This window comes from Rattus rattus, chromosome 4 (genome assembly GCF_011064425.1).
Source record: "Rattus rattus isolate New Zealand chromosome 4, Rrattus_CSIRO_v1, whole genome shotgun sequence".
Lineage (NCBI taxonomy): Eukaryota > Metazoa > Chordata > Mammalia > Rodentia > Muridae > Rattus > Rattus rattus.
In genome coordinates, this window is record NC_046157.1 from 74,450,524 (window position 1) to 74,467,921 (window position 17,398).

Below are 17,398 nucleotides of genomic sequence, written 5' to 3' on the forward strand. Positions count from 1 at the left end.
CTTAGTCCTTATAAACTAGTCAAAGCTAAGCTGAGTGTTTTCAACAGCTAGTAACATATCTATGTATCAACAAAGAAGATTAAAGCAAGCAGAATTTAAAGAAATGCTCATTACAGAGTTCATTTCTTTTAAGAAATTTTAAATGATTTCTTAACCAATTACAGGCCCTTGAAAATTTCAACTTAAATAATTTTCGTTGTAATTTTGTTTAGTGACATTTGCTTTTTAATCGTCTTGCCCTCCTAGTTTATAAAAATACAGTAACAAGTTCAAAGAATGAAAAGAACCACTTAAGAGGAAATGGAGAGATAACTCAGCAGTTAAGATTATCTCCTGTTCTTGTAGAAGACCCAAGTTTTGTTCACAGCACCAATATGGGACAGCTCACAACCACATGTAACCTGTGTAGCAGGAATCTTCAAAATCTTTGACCTCTACAGGCACCCACTCATATATGTGCATACACACTTTCACACACACAGAATCATCATCTAATAATAACAATAATAATAATAATAATCTAAAAATATTTAAAGCCACCTAAGAAGTGAAATAGGTCAATTTTTCTGCTCTGTAACTATATATTTTTTTCACACTCCAGATTTTATTCCTCCCCCAGTCTACCTTCTGACAGTTCCACATCCCATATGTCCTCCCCACACCCCTGTCTCCACAAGGATGTCCCCACCCCACCAGACCTCTAAACTCCCTGGGGCCTCCAGTCTCTTGAGGGTTAGGTGCACCTTCTCTGACTGAACCCAGACCCCACAGTCCTCTGCTGTCTATGTGTTGGGGGCCTCATATCAGCTGGTGTGTGCTGCCTGGTTGGTGGTCCAGTATCTTTCTCCACATCCTCACCAACATGTGTTGTCCCTTGAGTTTTTGGTCTTAGCCATTCTGACTGGTGTGAGGTGGAATCTCAGGGTTGTTTTGATTTGCATTCCTCTGATCCCTAAGGGCTTTGAACACTTCTTTAGGTGCTTCTCAGCGTTCAAGATTCCTCTGTTATGAATTCTCTGTGTAGTTCTTTACCCCATATTTTGATTGGGTTGTTTGTTTGTTTGTTTGTTTGTTTTTTGGTGGTAAGCTTCTTGAGTTCTTTACATATTTTGCATATTAGCTCTCTATCTATCGGATGTGGGATTGGTGAAGATTTTTCCCCAAACTGTAGGTTGCCAATTTGTCCTATTGACAGTGTCCTTTGCCTTACAGAAGCCTCCCAGTTTAGGAGGTTCCATGGATCAATTCTTGATCTGAGAGTATGAGCCACTGACGTTCTGTTTAGGAAAATCCCCCCTGTGCCAATGAGTTCAGGTTTCTTTCCCACTTTCTCTTCTGTTAGATTCTGGTTAGTGTATCTGGTTTTATGTTGAGGTCCTTGATTCATTTGGACTTGAGCTTTGTGCAAGGTGACAGATATGGGTTTATTTTCATTTTTTCTACATATATGAAGCTAGACCAGCAGCATTTATTAAAGATGCTTTCTTTTTTTCCACTGTTATGTTTGGCTTATTTATCAAAGATCAAGTGTCCATAAGTGTGTGATTGTGTTTCTGAGTCTTTAATTCTATTCCATTGATCAACCTGTCTGCTTCTGTACCATGCAGTTTTTATCACTATTGTTCTGTAGTGTAGCTTGAGGTCAGGGATGGTGATCCCCACCCCCCACACCCTTAAAGATTCTTTTATAGTAGAAAATTGTTTTCGTTATCTTGGGTGTTTTGTTACTCCATTTGAAGTTGAGAATTTTTCTTTTAACAAAGCAGGCTGTTGGAAATGATAGCAACTGACTGCCAAATTTGTGACTGCCAAATTAAAATGAGGCAGACAAAGAGACAACGAGATCCATGGTAGATATTGGCTGAAAACTCTCACAATCTAAAGATTAAAAAAAAAAATCGAAGAAGTTAGAATATCAGAAAGGCAAGGAGCTGACACTGTAAATGCATGTCCTAGTCTCAAGATGTGGAAACCAGGCAGGAGATCAATGTCTTAGCTCAAGCAGAGAAATTCCACTTATTGTCTATTGATCCCCTCAACAGGTCAGAAGATGCCCATCTACATTGATGAGGGTCACACTTCCTCAGTATGAATACTCGGTTATTTCAAAGCATTGTTTTACTTACTTTTTTTCATTGTTATGAAAAATATCTGATAAGAAGGAATTTTTTAAAAGGGGGGTAGTTTTATTGTGACTTAAATTCTAGGGGATATTACACCTCAACATAATGAAAATCTAAGACAGAAAAATCAGGAGGAAATTCAGTATATCATATGGAGACACAAGAAAGAGAGGGAACAGAAAGTGAAATTGGGCTAAAAAGTCTGATGGCCTAACCCCAGGGACATACTTTATCCAGCAAATGTAATAATGCATTTGGGCCTGGACTTTTCCAGTGGAAAAGATTTCATTGTTTATTCAAATTATTTGTTCAGAAAAATTCATATTTAATTTTCTGCCATTTATTTTATCTAATGTTTTACACTTTCAGCATATAAAGTGACATCTTACATTTACTGTTATCCTTTTTCATTTACTTGTCTTTCAGAAATTCTTAAACGTTCATTAATTTGTGCTATGTGGTGTGTGTGTATGTGTGGTATGTGTGTGGTTTGTGTGTGTGTGTGTGTGTGTGTGTGTGTGTGTGTGTGTGTAGGCATGTAAAGGCTATGGTACACTTGTGGATAACTCACAGCAGTTGGTTCTCTGCATCTATCATGTGTGTTCAGAGAAAACACTCAGATCAGACTTGACAGCAAAGCATATACTGAATTATAAGCACTGAATTATCTCAATGACCCTAGCACTGTCACCTGTCACTTCTGATTCAGCTACTTTGAGTATTAACTCATATATATATATATATATTATAATTATTATTAATATTATCAAAGATCCATTGATTAGCTGCTAGCAGGACAAACAATCTCTAAGCCAAATCTGAGATTGCCACAAAAGAGAGAACTTCAAAGGGGAAGTCCACACAGTGACCTTCATTATCTATGCAAGCAAGTAAAATGCGTTCCGGTCTGCCTACTTAAGTGATTAAGGCAACTCAAAACAATCTTTGGGTATTTGCATTAGCAAGTTAAGGAGGCAGAAAAGCAGTAAATCACATAGCAAGTAGATAGTCACGGCTGTACATTTTTGGGTTGGGGTCACTGGATCTAGGTATCTTACCTTCCTAGGACTAGAATCAGAGACAACAGCTGGTGGCCACCAAGATGGATGGACAGCATAAAGTGGAGCTGATCGGTACCTTTTATCCCAGAATTTCATAGTGCTTCCAGTATACATTTTAGCTTTCGATATGGCATAGCGTAGACAGTATTTTTTCAAAATCATATTGTATAGTTCTTTCATAGATGTTTGTCTGAGTGTGCATGCAGTACCTGAAGCGGCCAGAAGAGAGCACTGTGTTTTCTGGAACCAGAATCGCAGGCTCCAGTAAGCAAGCACATTGGTGCTCCGAAGCAACTTGGGTCCTCCAAGAGTAAGCGCTCTTAAGCATGAAGCCGTCTCTACAACCTTGTCTTGAAGACATCTGTAAAGATAGTCCCTAAAGCTTCCCTCACTGGCATTTCCTATGTCCAGATTATCCTTCAGTGAACACATCATCCATTCATACCAAAGTAACTCCCAATTCTGTGTTGCTGACTGGACACTTTAGAGCACCTCTAACCACTTCATTCAGTCATCGCAAAAATGAGGAGGAACTGTTCAGGCATAATTGCTTGTCAAACTAGTAAATGTTTTCAACATGTGTGATGCGATGTGGTGTTTATCTGTCCTAAAATGACAATATTTCAGGAGGTACCTTTTTGTCTTGTTCCTTGGTCACACCCTACTATGAGGTTGCAATAGCTGACGAATGGTTACTGCATTGGGCTCAATAATCCATGAAACTGAAGCTGCTGCTTCTTGGTTTATGGGATGTGAAGGACCAGCTGCCCTCCACTGCCACTGGTGTGGCGACACACGCTGTCATGCCTTCCCGACCATGATGGAAGATACGGCAAACTAAGATGTTTTCCAGTAAGTTGTATCTTATCAGGTATTTTATCATACTGATGAAAAATGTAACTAATACCAAAATTGGTACCAAGAGATGAGGCCGTTTATTTTACTCTTGAAACGTGGGCATGGGATGCCTAAGCTTCTGAGTATGTTTATGAGACGCATGTAGAAAAGTTTGAAGCTTCGTGCTAGATAAGCCATAAAATAGTTTTTGAAAATAATAATAGGTCACCCTGGTGGGAGTATAGAAGACAAAATAAAACTGCTAGAAATATCAATAGTAAAGAAGAATTTCATAAAGACTGAGATGTGAATAAAGAATCTGTTGGAGATTTAATGTCACAACAAATGTAACAAAATTTTGACAAGCCATTTGTGTTGTATTCTGCTGAAGGATATGACTGTATTCTACCTGCATCCTAAAATATTAATTAAAGTTGAGTTAAAAAATAATAGACTAAGTGGTTTGGCAGAGAAATTACCAAGCCCACAGAACATTCCAGCTATGGAATTGTTATTGGTCATTGTGGGTTTTTTGTTTGTTTGTTTGTTTGTTTCTTTTCAGATTTCTCATAGGAAAGAAGAACATAGGGCAAGGAACTAAGAAAGTTGGTGAATCAAGCAGCCAGAGGGAATGAGTAACTAAGGAAATGAAGGATGCAAACAAAAGCAAATCTGAAAGTGTTCCAGAGATTGCCGCAAAAGTAACCCATTGCTTTTGCAGTGAATAATGAAAATGGTACCTTTGGGTGAAGATCTAGACTATTAAAGACTCCTGCTCTTAACATTGCAAATCCATTTGAAAGGAGTTTACAAGAATTAAGAGTGCTACTTTAGGACTTTCCCATTCTAAAACAGACACACTGGAAAGCACTTGCATGGACTGAGTAACAAAGGCGTACAAACCAGATATACAAGTAGCATTGAGTGAGTTAGAATACAACTCTATCAAAGGCAGGTAGCATTGATCACATTGTAGTGATTTGTCAGACATTAAAATCACAAGAGATATAGGAATTAAGAAAGCTTACATCACAGTTTTATTACCAAGAAGGTAGTGAGATCCCAAATTGATCAGAATCCTGAAGGGCTTGGCATAGAACTGTGAAGTTAGAATCTTAAGTTACAATATCAGGATATGGGGGCATACAAAACTTTGGGATATTAAATAAGGAAAACTGCAGGTACAATGTTCTGACAGCACAAGAGTCAGAATTACCCAAGCATAAAGCTGAGAGGGAGGGGTTACTTTCACTTACTGAAAGACAGGTTAGTTCATCACAAAATAAAAATATTGTTCATAAATATGGGAGGGTATAGTGTTTGATATGTCTGGTTCCATTATTGGTTTGGTTTTTCTTTTCAATAACCCCATTTTCTCTTTCTCAATGTGTACTATGTATTATGAAAACTTTGAATTAAAAATCTTACTTCTGATTTTATAGAACTCACATCCGAGAGATTCCCTTTAGTCTAAAATTCTTGCTAAAACTCAATTTATCTTCACCAGATTTACTAATTTCATCCAGGCACATTGATGAAAACCTATGATGTGTTTGAGAGTGTCCATGGCTTCGACCTAAACATCATAGAATGTAGAAGCAATCCTTCTTAAATTATATTTATTTTTCCAGAAAAAAAAGCAAAACAAAAAAGATCTCTGAACCAGAGTTTTGAAGGAGGATCTCTGGGCAACATTGAATGCCAGTGTATGAGATATTTCTGCCCCCGTTGCTAAGGACTATTTAAGGATTAAAAATAACTTGAAAATTTCATAGCATGGTGAAAATTATCACATTAAGAGTATGAATAAATGTGGTCATCAAGGAGCCTGTAACCTTAGTGATACTAAGTCCAAGGGAGAATGATCATTCTGTCAGCGGATGGTGGTTGTAGGTGGAGAGTATTTCTATCCTTATCTTCTTATTTGCATGTCCCTACTGCATATCCACAACAAGTACTTCCTGTGGCCTGAACAAAACAAAAATATAGATATTCTGATCCTCTGAAGAGAACAGCTTTTCTGACAAGAGCTAGGAGTAGAAGAAGCATTGTAAGCAGCTATACAACCATCGGGAGTGTATTTTTTTTTTAATCTTAATAAACTAGAAAGGTATTGAAGGAGAATTTTCAAATGTCAAAACAATTGACTCATTTTCTCACTAAATTGTCAAAAATTCCTTTTAACAGATATGTCTTCACTTGCTATGTGCCTTTAAAATCATGCTCCCAGTCATTTAATGGTTCTGTCTTTTGCCAAGTGATTTCCACGAACTTCACTGGGTGTCTGTTTTTCTCACTTTGTCACAGACGCCCATTCAGAGCCTGCCCCACATGTGGCCCATACATATCAGCCACCAAACTAGATAAGATGGATGAAGCCAAGAAGTGCAGGCTGACAGGAACCGAATGTAGATCTCTCCTGAGAGACACAGCTAATTTTAAGACACAAATATGTCTTTTTCATATATTTACATTACAGTCACAGAACACATATATTCTTTTCCTGATTTTTACCTTTATCTAGGCATTGTGCATATATGTTTAACTATGAACCCCATGAATGCTTGGTTCCTGCAGAAGCAAGAGGAAAGCATCAAATTCTCTGAAACTGGAATTATAGACAGTGGTGATCTGCTATGTACATGTATGGAACCAAACATCTGTAAGAACAGAAATAACAAAATATCTGAACCACTGGGCCATTTCCCCAGCTTCAATATATTCCAACATGATAATAACACAAACAATAAAGCTAAATGTTATATGATTTTTGCATTTCTAAAATTATGAGGCTTAAATAACTATAAAAACCAAATCTGTGTGAACATTTATATAAAACTATTTGTGACAAAAATTTTCTTGACATGCAAATATATTAATAATAAAAATTTTAATAAGGAAAAATGTTACAATATGCAATGATAGATTGTTTTACATATGTGCACAATAGTTTTCTCTATGATCTTTCAATTGGATGACCCATTGAATTTGTTTGAATTACATTACCCCATTTCTACTCTAATATAAAGGGATTGGGCATCACTCTTAGCAAGTCGCAGGTTTAAAGTAAAGCTCTAGAAGTTTTATAATCACTCACAGGGATTCTTTCTCTGTTCTTCAATAAAAAGGAATACAAAATCTAGATCAAAAGGAGTGTTGTAGGGGTAGAGAATTATTCATGACCAAGCTATCTATATAAAATAAAAAAGAAATAAGTTTTACAGAAAATGTCAAAATACATGATTATAACATTGCAAATATGAAGAAAAATGAATAGAAATAGATAATCAGTATAATTTCTGTATTTTCGATATACTCAATCTCAATCAACACGGGTAAATTAAAATCAACTATAGTGATAACCTAAACAAATCAGATTAGTTAAAATCCATAACCAGTGTTGATAATATTATGCATTATTACCCTCATTGGAAAACTTAGGTTCAAAGTTCAAATTAATGTAACTAAAATATGTTTAAAATGATGTTTGAGCTGAGTTGGTAAATGGGGTCTCACATCAGCAAGGTCAGTACCTTGGACCCATGAGACTCTGCCGCCCCCTGTGGCAGAAAAGATAAATTGAAGGTGAAGGCTTTGAAAAGGGAAAAGTGACAGAGAAATGGCACTGAACTTGAAAACATGGTGCCTTATAGGGGCAAGTCACCTGAAATCGTGTGACAGATTTACATCACCTAGTCACAGAGAATGCACAACTTTTAAAAAACGTAGACTCATCAGCTGGTTGGCGTAGCATTAGGGGACAGGTAGAGTGAACACTGTTTCAGAATCCATCCCAAAGGTGCAAACCCTGTGAGCTTCTTAACCAGAAGTGATTAACTACATAAAAACAAGAGCAAATCGTAACTCCCAGCTGATCCACAGTGATGGGTCTGACTCTTTCAAGTTCCACTCAAACGAGGCAGTGTTCATATATTCTCTTCTTCCTTCTTGGCCTGGGATTTCACATAAAAAAATCATTCTCGCTGCTTTATGGGACCCAACATAGTCATTTAAGAAAATCCTTTCAAGCAAGTGTTTGCCTATAGCTGTATGGAGTACCTGGCTTTTTCTCTTTTTTTCCCTCACGGCTAAACTTCCTAGTCCCTGCTGAGCATAGCTAAGTTAGCTTAGAAAAATTTCATTTCTGTGTACCCATCGCTGACAGAGTCACTGAGTAATGAATAAAGGGAACCACAGGGAGCAGGCCCAGGCTCCAGTGTCTGTCGTGGGGAAAAATTAATCACAAATTGTTAGGCATAGGCACACCATTTTTTAAACTATAATTTCAAAGGACACCATCAACTAATTGAAACTGGAAGCAAAATGCTTAAATAATTTGTGAAGTAGGTAACTTGGTGAAAGACAATTATTAAACAAAACAATTTTTAAAGATGTCTTTCCATCCTTCTTTTCCTCTTGAAACCACACTAGGAAGATAGAGCAAATCTAGATGAAGCTATTCTGGAAAACTTGAGGCAGAATTTTTCAAAATTCTATCGTGTCAGAAAATTTGCTACCAAATACAGTGACAGTAATATTTAACTCAAGGGCTAGAGAGGTGGCTCAGTGCTTAGAGGCACCGGCTGCTCCTTCAGAGGACCCAGGTTTAGAGCGCAGCACACACATTGTGTCACACTGACATACATGGAAGTACACGCGCAATAAAGACAAAACTCATTAAAAACATTGAATGAGTATTTTATATAAATTGATTTATTAAAGAACATAATATGACTTGCAGGTACTTATTTTCTGTGTGATAGCGATAGTGACCTTACTGGCCTATAGGACCTAAACATACTTAGATGTAACTGCTCTCTCACACAGAAGAGAATCAAATTTCTGCTAGAGTTAGGGGTATGCTATTCTGATGTAAATTTTTGCCCTTGGAGATTTTAATGTGAGTACTATAGGGAAATAACGTGGCTAGAATAATAATAGTGCTATATGGTAATAGCTTTGTAACACTCATAAGGCAGCAACACAATGTTTAGTTTGAAGGTCACCAACATTGTTTTAGATAGGAAGAGATTATAAAAGTATTGCACTGGTATTTGCTAGCTGGAGGTATTAACTAACCACGGATTTATAGACCAGAAATGTCTGCACTGCTCAGCTGGATCTTTTGTTGACAGTTTTCGATAAAGGCTTCTATCTGAAGCCATGGCTGGGCTGCAATTGGAACATAACTCCTCCCAAGCTTGGGAAAATGTTGGTAGAGGTTAGCTCCTCAGAAGAGGTAAAGGTTTCCAGACTCCTGCTTCTTTGTGGCTAAAAGTTGCTGTCAAAAATTGGCATCCACATGCCTTCCTTATTGCAGAATCTACTATCAAACTAGAAGGAAATGTGTTTTGTAACATAAACTACTATGGCATCTCACGAGCTGTGCTATGTTATATCCACTGGAGACAGTTAAATTTAGGTCTCCTCTAAAAACAAAAACAAACAAACAAACAAACAAACAAACAAACAAAAACGTTTGAAAACCAGGACATAGTGTTAGCATAGGTCATGTCGTAAGTCTGTCTACCATGAAAGGTTTCAAGTTAAAAGTGGTTTGCTAACAGTTGCACATTCTAAACATCCATGACTAAAATTGGCTTTCGTTGGTCCTTCACTTCTTGGCTGGCACTCAGTCTGAGTCACATACTTCTTCTTTCCGGCATTTAGGAAAGACAAAGAAAATCCTAAAGACGAATATTTTTACAAGGCCTCCAAGCATAACATCATATGGTCCTATTTCAAGGGACTGAGCATTTGTATCTCCCCCAGCCACGGTTTAATTTTACCCCATGGAAGTTCACAGTGGAAATACTAGTCCCAGAATACCTGAGTGATTAGGTTTGGAGATGGTACTTATGAGAGATAATTGGGGAACAAGGTCAAGAGTGTAAGACACCTGTGGTAGGCGTAGTGAAGGTGAGACACCTATGGTAGGATTGGCCTTTTGAAAAGGAAGCAGGACTCAAACTTAAATAATTGTTAGCATTTGCTGCACCATGTGAACATATTTTTATGATGTAACTGTGAAGTCTTTAGCTTCTCTAGTTCCTTGTTGTTGGAATTTTCATTCCTTAGGTAAGTAGTCAATACTCCTTCTTTTTTCATTTTTTATTGGTTATTTTATTTATTAACATTTCAAATGTTATCCCCCTTCCCTGTTTCCCCTCCACAAGAATTCTTCCAGTCAAAAGGAAATGCAGGTACAAATGGTGGAGCAGAGACTGGAGGAAAGACCATTCAGACACTGCTCCACCTGGGGATCCATCCCGACTGCACACAACATTCCTTCTTCCTAAAGTGCTTGCTCTCAAGCAGTTTGTGATACCAGCATAAAATTGATAGCTATCTTATAACTCCCACGTTGGATCAAGAAAGCAGGGATGTGAATAAAGGAATGCATAGAAAGTAATAACTTTATGAGAGCTTGAAATAGTTAAGTTCTGAAATGATAGGATTGTTGCTTTCCCAACAGACACCAAACACATCTTCTATTTCTCTCTGCATCTTTTCCAGAGCTCATGTAAACAGAAAGGGAAATGGCTGCTTCCTACAAGGCATCAGAATAAAGCTATTTTGCTGACACCTTAATCTAATACTTTGCATCTTTCAGAATTCTGACTTTTTAAAAACTTTTAAGCTAATGAACTCTACTGTTTTGTTGTATCAGTCTGAAAAGATTATGATCTTGTAAATCCTAATTACTCAGACTCTGTCTCTAAATGTAGTCACATCAGAGGCCTGGATTTAGCTTACTGATTTGGAGGACTGAAAAAGCAAAGCAGGTCATAAACAGAATAAAAAGTACAAAAATACAAAACAAAGATTAGAAAACCACATATGATAGCACTTAACAAAACCACTGGATGGCCAACTTATTTCAAATGATATTAGAGTACTAGTCATAGACTTAGGAGATATTTCTACAATTACAATAAATATGAAAGGGTTACACATCACTAACAAAAGACACATAGCTCAAAGAGAAATGTGTGCATGGGTTATAAACAAGAATTAGTAAACAGGAGAGATAATGACCAATAAGCACATGAAAATCCCCCTAGCCTTTCTGCATCTCTGGGGGGAAATGCAAAGTTGAAATGAGAGATTATTTTTCTTTGCAGGAGACAATGACAATGGAAATATCAAGTATTTATAGATGTGGGGGGAGCGGTGGTAAGGGAAGCATTTGCTTTTATTAAATGGTGTACTGTTAAAAAGAAATCATTTAGGAGAAAAGTGCCAGTATTTCTATTGTAAGTAAAGACCTCAGGCTTCCTATTATACATCCTTCTCAAAGCTGTTGTCCTCTAAAGAAAAAGATACTCAGAACTATAAACACTGAGTCTTTTCCAGAAGAGGAAGGTTAGAACTAATTAACACATCTTCCTTAGAAGATATCTGGGTACTGGTGACCTGCAGATATGATGAAATAATGTAGAGCATTAAGAAGGTGGAATCCAAGTCCATGATAATAAAACATAATAATGCATAAGTGTCTAAAATACAGAGTATGAAACTGTAAGATCAAGTAAATCAAATCACAGAATGTCACCCTAAAAAAGTTGAGGTTACAGGAGGTCCCCGATGGTGGGAGATATAATGAATGTGACAGCTAATAGTGTGGGTGATGTTTCCTCCTTTCAGGGACAAACCTTAAGTGTGTGGCTCATGATCATAGGAAGAAAGCTCTCTGGAGAGAGAGAAAAAAAGGAGCAGTGAAAAGTGAGTTATGTAAGATATAACATATATACTGCTGGAGACTAAGTTGAAATTACTGTTCATTGGCTGGAATGTAAGAAATGCAAAATAGGAGTACCTATGTGACCATTTGGGATTGAAAAAATTCAAAAAGCAAATGGCAATAGTGTAATGCTTCTGCCCACCTAGAAAACATTTATAATCTCACTAGCTGACTTCGGCGTTACTTTTCATAAATTTCATCCCCAACTATATCTATAATGATCTCATTCTTCCATATGTGGGGCCTATCCACTGTACTTGACCCTCAGGATTTAACGAGGTAACCCCTGATATATTTTTTGAGAGATATTAGCTCTTCAAAGGTACAGTAAAGCCTTGGAGTGGAAGATAGGTTGGGTTAATTTGTGTTTGCCCTGTTGTAGAGTCAGAAGAAGTATCCTAGGAGGGTCCTGGTGAACAGACCTGATCTCTTCACACGAGCTGCAGGAGGTCGCGATGCTACAGCTTCCTCAACCTTCTCTTCTGACTCAATGCCAACTGCAAGGGACTAGAACAACCAGAGGGGAAATTTACTAACATCTAAGGGTGACTGGTTACATGTTCAATAGCTACTCTGTCCCTCAGCAAGCACTTGTTCTGTTAATAAGGAAAGGCCTGAAGTAAGCCGTTGAGACAGCAGGATTGCTTTTTCTGACAGACGTTGGCTATTTTAAGTTGCAGGTCTAGACTGATCCATATTGTCACAAAGTACTTTAGTGATGCAGAGGGTATTATCTTAGTCACCTGTAGAACTGAAACACCACCTAAAGTTTGTAATATAAGCCAGCCTGACATTTTGCACACCACCTGGTAGCATAACTCATTTTTAGCCCGCTGCTGTGTTTTTGAATCTGTTTATCAAGCCTGATTTCTTACACAGAAGTGGTAAAATATTATGTAGATGTATTTGGGTGAGTTTAAATTCCAGTTGACAAAATTCTTGGACTTGGATGAGAAGAAAAATACTAAATAAAACAAATAACCTGTGTTTGCCTGAGTTTTCTACAAAGCAGTGAAAACTCTGAGCCATTGTTAGCTCTTTTTGTGATGCATGAAATGAGTATCTTTGAGTGAAAACACTTCTTTCCACTGCGTTTGGCTAGAATCCATGCCAACGTGAAAAAGGCAGTTGACCATGGAATGAAACTCCTGAAGACATGAGTCAAGATAAATCGTTCCTCCTGTACATAACCATTTCACGTAATTTGTCACCATAATATAAGGGTGAAACACCTTGCTATTGCTTTTCACAAATATCTATGTAGATTAAAAATGCAAAAAGAACATTAGCCTCATACTATGATGTTCTTTTGTTCTACATATTTGGTTTTAATATTTTTGCACTCATTGGAGACAAAGTGAAAACAGCACGTTTTCTGCATTGTGACACTATGACAGAAGTCCTTTTGAACAAATATGTTGATTCTAAATATAAATTTCAAGTGTTTTATTTTTATGATGATGATTAGCAAAGTACAGAGTACTGAAAGTGTCACATCCTACTTCCCTGTCACTTGTTTATCTTCTGATCCCTGTTTTATACATGTTAGAGATGTGTTTGGTTATTTGTAATCTTGTAGATAATTTTATGATGGCTTTCAAAAATTTAGGGCTTTTCTCTAATAAATACCACTAATGATTGGAGCACTTACACGAATGTAGCATTTCACAGGAGGAGAAATGACTTTAAGGCATCTGTCTCACTATAAGCTCACCATCACGTGGGTAATGAGTCGTGGACGCTGGAGACCTGGAGCTCACTGTCACTCAGCTCACCAGGATAGAGGGGCTCTGGCAGGGATCTCAGGCACCTTGACTTTTCCCTGCTCCTCTAATCTGGTCTGCCTTTCAAGCACCTTGGTGGAAACTGCATCTTTTATTTAGCTAGGTTTGTCAGTAGCATCTCTCAGCAGTCCTAGCCCCTCGGAAAAGCATGGAGATGCAGACACCTAGGGAATCTGGTTAAGTTCAGGGACTTCCTAGAGCTTTTCAGTTGTCTATTTCACTAAGCTGAAAAAAACCTCCTTGCAGGATAAAATATTCCAGCTCTCTTTAAAACAGCCTGTATCTTAAGGAACTTTCTTCCTAGCTCTAATGGTTGCTATCAGAGAAAACTGCTTCACCATACCCAAATGAACATGTTTTTATGAGTGGATAGTATTCCATTATATAAACACTACATTTCTGTTAATATAGCATATTCTGGTAAGGCTACAGAAAAATGGAGACATTGACATACTGTTGGTGGAAATGTAAATTAGTATAACCTTTATTGCTATCAGGGGAATCGATATTTCTTTTGGTGGATTCTTTGTTAATATTGGAAATTAGAGATGGACTCAGAAAGAAGTTGAATGACAATTTCATTAGAGTTTGAGAGAAAAACAAGAAATCAGGCAAGCCACAAATCTCAGCCCTTCCTGGTGGAGACAAGACAGGAAGTGAAAAACATTGAAAAACATGCCTTTTGGGCATGGATATTGGGAAATATCTGTGGAGACATTCTTCAGATAAACAGTGATAAAGCCCAAAGTGTCAGGGAGGGCACAGTTAAGCTTTTGGCCAGTTTTTGAAAAAGATATAAAGAGAAAGAAAAGTAAAACAGATACTTTTTGTGTTAGAAAACAGTAAAGCGGGCAGAATTAGCAGTGGAGATCTGCACACCGCTGCATTTACAATGAGGGGTCAGAATGTTTAATAGGAGTGATAGATATATAGATGAATTTATTCAGGGGATAATTTTGTTAGCATATCTTTAGGTAAATCAGTTTTTCTATGGAGTTTTCTCCTGAACACGTGATTAAGAGGTCCAACTAGATTCTCTATTTGCAGCACATCAGAATGTCAAGTCTCCACACAGGGTCATAGGAAGAACTCAGACTCCATTCTTTTGGCCAGCAGGAATCCCATTTCTTTTTAATGAACTCCAACAAAACCAGAATACCTCTATATTTTAGTATTCCATTTTAAATCCTATAGAGATGCAGATGTTGACGTTATTTCACTTTTTAGTGTTGCCAAGGAAACAGGAGGTAGGGTCCATTGTCTATAGCCCTGAAAGCTACTGATCCCTATCTGGCTACTTAGTACTCCTCTCATAAAATGGAAGACCCAACTTCATGCAGGAGATGGGGATGTGGTCAATCTATTTCCAGCTGGGGAGTTAGTTCCCCCTCTCTAACTGATAGTCTTGAATAATCTCATCTTTGCCTGTCTATTCGTTCTCTGTAATTCTTTTTTTTTTTTTTTTTTTTTTTTTTTTTAACTTGAGTATTTCTTATATACATTTCGAGTGTTATTCCCTTTCCCGGTTTCCGGGCAAACATCCCCCTCCCCCCTCCCCTTCCTTATGGGTGTTCCCCTCCCACCCCTCCCCCCATTGCTGCCCTCTCCCCAACAGTCTAGTTCACTAGGGGTTCAGTCTTAGCAGGACCCAGGGCTTCCCCTTCCACTGGTGCTCTTACTAGGATATTCATTGCAACCTACAAGGTCAGAGTCCAGGGTCAGTCCATGTATAGTCTTTGGGTAGTGGCTTAGTCCCTGGAAACTCTGGTTGGTTGGCATTGCTGTACATATGGGGTCTCGAGCTCCTTCAAGCTCTTCCAGTTCTTTCTCTGATTGTTCAACAGGGGTCCTGTTCTCAGTTCAGTGGTTTCCTGCTGGCATACGCCTCTGTATTTGCTGTATTCTGGCTGTGTCTCTCATGAGCGATCTGCATTCACATTTTGATCATCCGTCTTGAGTTTCATTTGTTCTAGGCATCTAGGGTAATTCAAGCATTTGGGCTAATAGCCACTTATCAATGAGTACATACCATGTATGTCTTTCTGTGATTGGGTTAGCTCACTCAGGATGATAGTTTCCAGTTCAACCATTTGCCTCTGAATTTCACAAAGTCATTGTTTTTGATAGCTGAGTAATATTCCATTGTGTAGATGTACCACATTTTCTGTATCCATTCCTCTGTTGAAGGGCATCTGGGTTCTTTCCAGCTTCTGGCTATTATAAATAAGGCTACGATGAACATAGTGGAGCACGTGTCTTTTTTATATGTTGGGGCATCTTTTGGGTATATATGCCCTTGGGAGAGGTATAGCTGGATCCTCAGGCAGTTCAATGTCCAATTTTCTGAGGAACCTCCAGACTGATTTCCAGAATGGTTGCAGCAGTCTGCAACCCCACCAACAATGGAGGAGTGTTCCCCTTTCTCCACATCCTCGCCAGCATTTGCTGTCACCTGAGTTTTTGATCTTAGCCATTCTCACTGGTGTGAGGTGAAATCTCAGGGTTGTTTTGATTTGCATTTCCCTTATGACTAACGATGTTGAACATTTCTTTAGGTGTTTCTCAGCCATTCGGCATTCCTCAGCTGTGAATTCTCTGTTTAGCTCTGAACCCCATTTTTTAATAGGTTATTTGCCTCCCTGCTGTCTAACTTCTTCAGTTCTTTGTATATTTTGGATATAAGCCCTCTATCTGTTGTAGGATTGGTAAAGATCTTTTCCCAATCTGTTGGTTGCCGTTTTGTCCTAACCACAGTGTCCTTTGCCTTACAGAAGCTTTGCAGTTTTATGAGATCCCATTTGTCGATTCTTGATCTTAGAGCATAAGCCATGGGTGTTTTGTTCAGGAAATTTTTTCCAGTGCCCATGTGTTCCAAATGCTTCCCTAGTTTTTCTTCTATTAGTTTGAGTGTATCTGGTTTGATGTGGAGGTCCTTGATCCACTTGGACTTAAGCTTTGTACAGGGTGATAAGCATGGATCGATCTGCATTCTTCTACATGTTGACCTCCAGTTGAATGAAAATGCTATCTTTTTCCATTGGATGGTTTTGGCTCCTTTGTCAAAAATCAAGTGCCCATAGGTGTGTGGGTTCATTTCTGGGTCTTCAATTCTGTTCCATTGGTCTATCTGTCTGTCTCTGTACCAATACCATGCAGTTTTTATCACTATTGCTCTGTAATACTGCTTGAGATCTGGGATAGTGATTCCCCTGAAGTCCTTTTATTGTTGAGGATAGTTTTAGCTATCCTGGGTTTTTTGTTATTCAGATGAATTTGCAAATTGTTCTGTCTAACTCTTTGAAGAATTGGATTGGTATTTTGATGGGGATTGCATTGAATCTGTAGATCGCTTTTGGTAGAATGGCCATTTTTACTATATTAATCCTGCCAATCCATGAGCATGGGAGATCTTTCCATCTTCTGAGATCTTCTTCAATTTCTTTCTTCAGAGTCTTGAAGTTCTTATTGTACAGATCTTTCCCTTGCTTGGTTAAAGTCACACCGAGGTACTTTATATTATTTGGATCTATTATGAAAGGTGTCATTTCCCTAATTTCTTTCTCGGCCTGTTTCTCTTTTGTGTAGAGGAAGGCTACTGATTTATTTGAGTTAATTTTATACCCAGCCACTTTGCTGAAGTTGTTTATCAGCTTTAGTAGTTCTCTGGTGGAATTTTTGGGATCCCTTAAATATACTATCATATCATCTGCAAATAGTGATATTTTGACTTCTTCTTTTCCGATCTGTATCCCCTTGACCTCCTTTTGTTGTCTTATTGCTCTGGCTAGAACTTCAAGAACTATATTGAATAAGTAGGGAGAGAGTGGGCAGCCTTGTCTAGTCCCTGAT

General features: G+C 38.0%; 1 pseudogene; it reads left to right on the forward strand.

Moving 5' to 3' along the window:
* LOC116898390 overlaps window positions 1-17,398 on the forward strand; it is a 77,040-nt pseudogene that overhangs the window by 12,002 nt on the left and 47,640 nt on the right.